Raw genomic sequence first — 5,721 nt, forward strand, 5'->3', positions numbered from 1 at the left:
CTTCATGAGTAAAGAGGCAAAATTCACAAACAAATCATTGGATAAACAAAAACATTTGGAATAGACGAATAGAAGATGTCGAAGACAAAAGAAAAACAGACTAGTCTGAGTCAGAGCCTTCATTGCAACATTTCATAAAAAATGCTCTAGTGGTATCTTGGTAAATGCAAAGTACCCTAGCTAAGATTTTACGTAGTGTGTTTGTCTTGTGATGCCATCAGAGTTAGTGAAGCAAGTGTTGCGGCGAAACAATAAACAGTCAAGCGTTGGTAGAAATTACATTGACTTTTTATTTAATATTTAAAAAAGTTCCGAATAGAGTTTTGATATTCGTGCAAAAGGTCACATATGTTCGATAGTATGTAGGCCTTGGTGACAAGGAGAATAATGTGACGGCGATCAACAGAGATCGTCAGAAGTACGCATGCACCTGTGTCGTAATTGTAAAATCTGGAAAAAGCATCAAATGCCGTTAATGTTGTAAACTTTTAGGCGTGTTACAATCATTTCTCATTAGAATATAGGGCATATTTCAATACATTATTTGTTATGTTTCTACATATAAGGGAACACTGCTCAATTTGTCTTGGCCATTATTCTTCAGTATCGCCAAAATATTCCTGAAAAGACATTTTGACTAAATTCTTATACAACTTTAAATGATATTAGAGCAAAAACATGAGTATTGTCAATACATGGCATAATCATATATTATTAATTGTTGTTTGATCGAAGGTTCTTGAAGACTAAATTTTGAGAAGCTTACTGTGAAGTATATCAAACCATCACAAGCTACGTTGTTCACATAATATGAAATTCGGAAGCTAAAGTGAGTGACAGGTATATTTAACCTCCCTAACATTTCACTGACTATTGCAATTGATGTGAACACCCGCTCTATCTAGTCTGAAGTAAAGTTTGAAGGGTATATGTACTTTATTAAAAGGCATGTTTCAATATTTCATCAAATTTTGACTTTGTAGCTCAATGAGAAAAAAACACATAGAGGATCAGGTGTTTACGGAAGACAAACTTTAATGAGTTAAGATGTTACGTCATACATATACGTAAAAAGCATTTTTTCATAAATTTGTCCCGAACCGTCTACTTTTTTGTTTTCATATTACGAAAATGCCATATACAATCGTGACTGACTAAATCCCATACATCAGGTGAACGTCATTTCATACACTGTGTTATTGTTAAAACGGTACACTACATAAAACCACACATAATAGCATCGTAAAAAGAATGAAAACAAAGCCCGAAGAAAAAATGGAGAAAATGAGCTTGAATTACAGCAAATTATAGGTGCTAACAAATTTACTTGAATCACCAATTGGTTTTATATCTTTTTACAGATATATTTACCATCAATTTAATGATAATGCAAGCTTTCAAAACCACTGAGTGTCACGCATAAAGCAAGATTGGAAACTTCAAACCCTTTGAAGTCTCCTACACCTTTTCAAGTCTTCTACCTTGTTTTTAAAATACTGAGGCTAAAATTTCCATAAAGGAATGTTTAAAATTTTCTTTTTGAAATAATGAATGAAAAACAGGGATCACCGAGCAAATTTGGTACTAGAGAATCAGATCACTAAATATTACCGACATTTAAAATTAGAAATGGCCGCTATCCCTGTGAAACATTTAAGGGTAAAATTAAACTTCCGATTCTCAAAACAATAGGCTTTTAATTAATCTTCATCTTCTCGCATATCTGTCTACTCCAATTTGATTAGCAATCCGGAAACAATTACACAACCTCTACGTTTAGTGAACCACTCGAGTTCCTGGTTGCTGAACTTTGGATCAATTTCTGATTGGGCACCGATGGTTTCAGGACCAACTGAGTAGCTGTTCGGTTTAATCCACACCTGGAAAGCCACTCTTGCTGAAAATGTTTTCTTTGTAACATCATCTTCAAACCTAGACGAAAAATGTACAAACACATGATAGCAAAAAAGGGATTGCCTTTGAATAATTACACATGATATCTAGGGCAAGGTCACAATTTGTTACCCGCCGAAGAAACGGTGCTCATATAGATAATATTGATAATTTCCTAGTTATAGGTGAGAGTTTGTTTTCTCTTTTCCATCCGAACAAGATCTTCATTCGAACTATTGCGTAGAATTTAATCACATCAATCGAGCGCCGTTGCGATAAACCGCCAGGTTTATTGATCGCTGTATCTACAATTATTAGTTGATTTTGATAGAGGTGTACATCATATCCTATAGATACTATTCTGAAATCATAACCCATATCTTTTTCCTACAGTTATGATAGTTTGTGTCATAATCGTTAACCCCATTCATTTTTTAATCAATACTTTCTTTTTCAACTTTATCATGGCATGTCAACCATAACCAGCAAGTTACATTCATTGTATTTCTGTATTGAAGTGTGATAATTGCGTCAGGTGTCCACTGAAATGTTATGATGGTCTTTACTGCTTCCCGTTGCACGATTGGACGATATTTAGGGACCAGGTGAAGGAGATTGTGATATCAACAACCAAGCGGAGCTACTTGGCCAGATGCATAAGCATGTTGGAATGTACCGACTAGGACATATTTGTGAATTCCATCTGTTCAATCGACGAACTTGTTTAGACAATCGAGGGCTACATAAATTTCTGTATTGAATCGACTGTGCCAAAGAAAAGTACCAAAATATTTCCCAACAACAAACCAAGGATAACAAAGACAGTAAAGGAAATTATAAACATAAATAAGCTCGTTTATGCACGGAAGGACAGGGATCAGTCAAAACCCATACAGAAAGATTGCAGGCGTGTAATCAGAGTGGAGAGAGAGAGAATTATAAACGTAGAAAAGAGCATCATTACACCATATACACATTCTTGACATTTATAAGCTACACAAACTTCACATAGGTTGCTTTATGTATGATTTAACTAATGATAATTTACCACATAATGTAACAAATTATTGTCAATTACCTATGCATCAATACAGTACAAGTCATAAAAATGAAGGCAAATTCAATATACCACGTGTCAATACATCTACGGGTCAATTTACTATATCGTACACCGGCTCTACTTACTGGAATGCCTTACCACAGCAAATCAAAGCCAAACCCACCAGAAAATCCTTTCGACACTCCCTCATCAATTTGCTAATGCACGATTAGATTGTATGCAGCAGCTCTTGTATTTCTTGTTATTTTTTTCTTGTCAGATATGCATATATTTCAATAGTAATTACCTATATTATATATCTCTACCTGATTTACACATGGAACTTTTACTGATCAGATCAGTTGTCTTCTTTACACATTGCCCTCAATGTTTTGTATCTTTTTTCTTTGTAGCTTACAATTCAAATAGTTGGGGAAACGGACAAGACTAGCTTTTGCTAACTCTTGCCTCTCATTTTATTGTACACGCATAATTTTCTGATGTGTAGAACTTACCATAATTGAGAGTAATTGAGAGTAATAAATATGAATTGAAATATATTATAATAATATAGAAAACGTGTGGATTAGTATGTAGCCCATGAGTGGCTACCCCTTAAAATAAAAGCGTCTCATCTATACCCGAACCAACTATGGATTATGTAGACACTTTTAATACATTTTAGAACAGATTTAATTGTCATGATTTCAGTGTTGGACTTGACAGTGTCATAGAACAAGTGAAATCGATCTCTTAAAATCAAGAGCAAACATTCCAAACTACTGAAGATCAAGTCCATTTTCTTTTCAACAAAGTATATCCAAACAAAGCAGTTGGTCCTGATATGATATGATGTATCCTCAAATTATGCTCCAACAAATTAGTAAAAATCCATTGTATTATTTTTTAATATTTGATTTGCTACTCAACAAATCCCTGCTGTTTGGAAGAAGTCTTGTATTGTTCCAGTCCGTAGAAAAGATTGTCATTACTTATATGAATGATCTACGACCGATGGCATTAATGTCTGCTGTCATGAACGTGTGTGAACGCATTGTTCTGCAACTTCTGAAAAAACTTGTCATTAATTTTACTGATCCTTTGCAATTTGCCTATCAACAAAAGAGAAGTACTGATGATGCAATTATGACCGTATTACATAAGCTTTATTTACATCTGGACAATACTGGCAATTCTTTTCGAATAATGTTGTTCGATTTTTCAAGTGCGTATAACACAATCAAGCCACACGTATTAGCAAAAAAAAATTAATATCTATAAAAATTCCCAGTGCAGTGATATTGTTGGTCACAAATAACCTCACCAATCGGGCGCAGTATGTCAGATTGGGTTCTTTGTCATCACATCAGGAATTACATATTCAAGTACAGGTAGGTGCAACACATGGTACTATGCGTGCTCCATTTTTATTTACCTTGTCACAGACAAATAGAAAGACAGACTAGCAATGAGTATTGTTCAAGATGTGAAGCGGTTACGTAACTCCTCCGTGTACGTCTCGCCTCAGGTAGCTCTCTGCTCTCTTTTCCGAAGAGTGCCGACAATGCACCCTTCATTAAGTAGTTTTCGATTTTGCCAAGTTTTAAGCGAATGTAGGTTTGGCAAAGTTTGAAGATGACTCTGCCATGTCTGATGTGATTAGTAATTATGACTACTCAAGTTATTTATTTGAAATTGAGCATTTGGTAACTATTGTTATTGAAATTACTTGGTTTTGAATGTTAACAAGACGAAGGAAATGTTGAAATTTCGAAATTACACAGCGACAAGTTGACATTATCTAACATGATCGACTTGATGACAAATTAAACCTTACCCTAACCGGCAAGACTCATCCTCTACATCACGACTTGGTTGATAAACTCATTGTTAGAAGTGACAGACTTTAATGGGCCAACAGCAGACCCTTGTATTCCACAAGCTGTTAGTCTGTTTAACGCAAATTTTAATCTTAAAAATTGACAGCCATGTTCATTTTTGTTGTTGTCTTCCCCTTTTTGCCTTATGCTTTTTTGCGGTTTTTAATTTTTGAATCGTTTATTTGTATCATTTGTTAAGCAGGCATATAAATTTCCCTCTCAGGAATTTAATAAAGGCTTATCTTATCTTGTCTTGTCTTGTCTTGTCTTGTCTTGTCTCGTCTCGTCTTGTCTTGTCTTGTCTTGTCTTGTCTTGTCTCGTCTCGTCTCGTCTCGTCTCGTCTCGTCTCGTCTCGTCTTGTCTTGTCTTGTCTTATCTTATCTTATCTTATCTTATCTTATCTCATCTCATCTCATATTATATTATCACTTCTTACCTGTGGGTAATTCATAGAGGTATGGATATATCAAATGTATTTATAGATTCTTACTTGCTCGGATAAGCATAAACATCGCAGCCCGAGTATCTGATGCTCGGAGACAGAAAGATTTGTTTGGTGTCGAAACCGTCTGGCTTGTCTTCTTCAGAATCTGTGAAATGTCCCGGACGCTCCCCAAACTTCCTCCCTTCCATTTCAATATCTCCTGAAATCATTTTAAAACATGCAATTATTAAATTGTACAAATGGGAACATAGTGAAATTTAACATGCATGAAGATATAATTCAATAATGATAAAACTTTTGAAGAAGATATAATTCAATGATGATAAAGCTTTTAAAGGACGTTGTAGAAGATATACCTGAATCAAACGAAACGGTATAAAGTGCATGCAAAGGACTGAAAAAGTATGCGTCGACAAGAAAATATTTTAAAGCGAGAGTTGCATTATCCAGGAGAAATGGAAGT

At 34.8% G+C, this 5,721-nt stretch overlaps 1 long non-coding RNA gene across 1 annotated transcript; it reads right to left on the reverse strand.

The window, feature by feature from the left end:
- Positions 1–1,017: 1,017 nt before the first annotated feature.
- LOC139132017 (uncharacterized) lies at positions 1,018–5,457 on the reverse strand. Its single transcript, XR_011552237.1, has 2 exons — positions 5,304–5,457; positions 1,018–1,932 (listed from the first exon to the last, which is right to left on the reverse strand). It is a non-coding gene; the product is annotated as an uncharacterized lncRNA (long non-coding RNA).
- Positions 5,458–5,721: the final 264 nt, after the last annotated feature.

This window comes from Ptychodera flava, chromosome 4, assembly GCF_041260155.1.
Source record: "Ptychodera flava strain L36383 chromosome 4, AS_Pfla_20210202, whole genome shotgun sequence".
NCBI lineage: Eukaryota > Metazoa > Hemichordata > Enteropneusta > Ptychoderidae > Ptychodera > Ptychodera flava.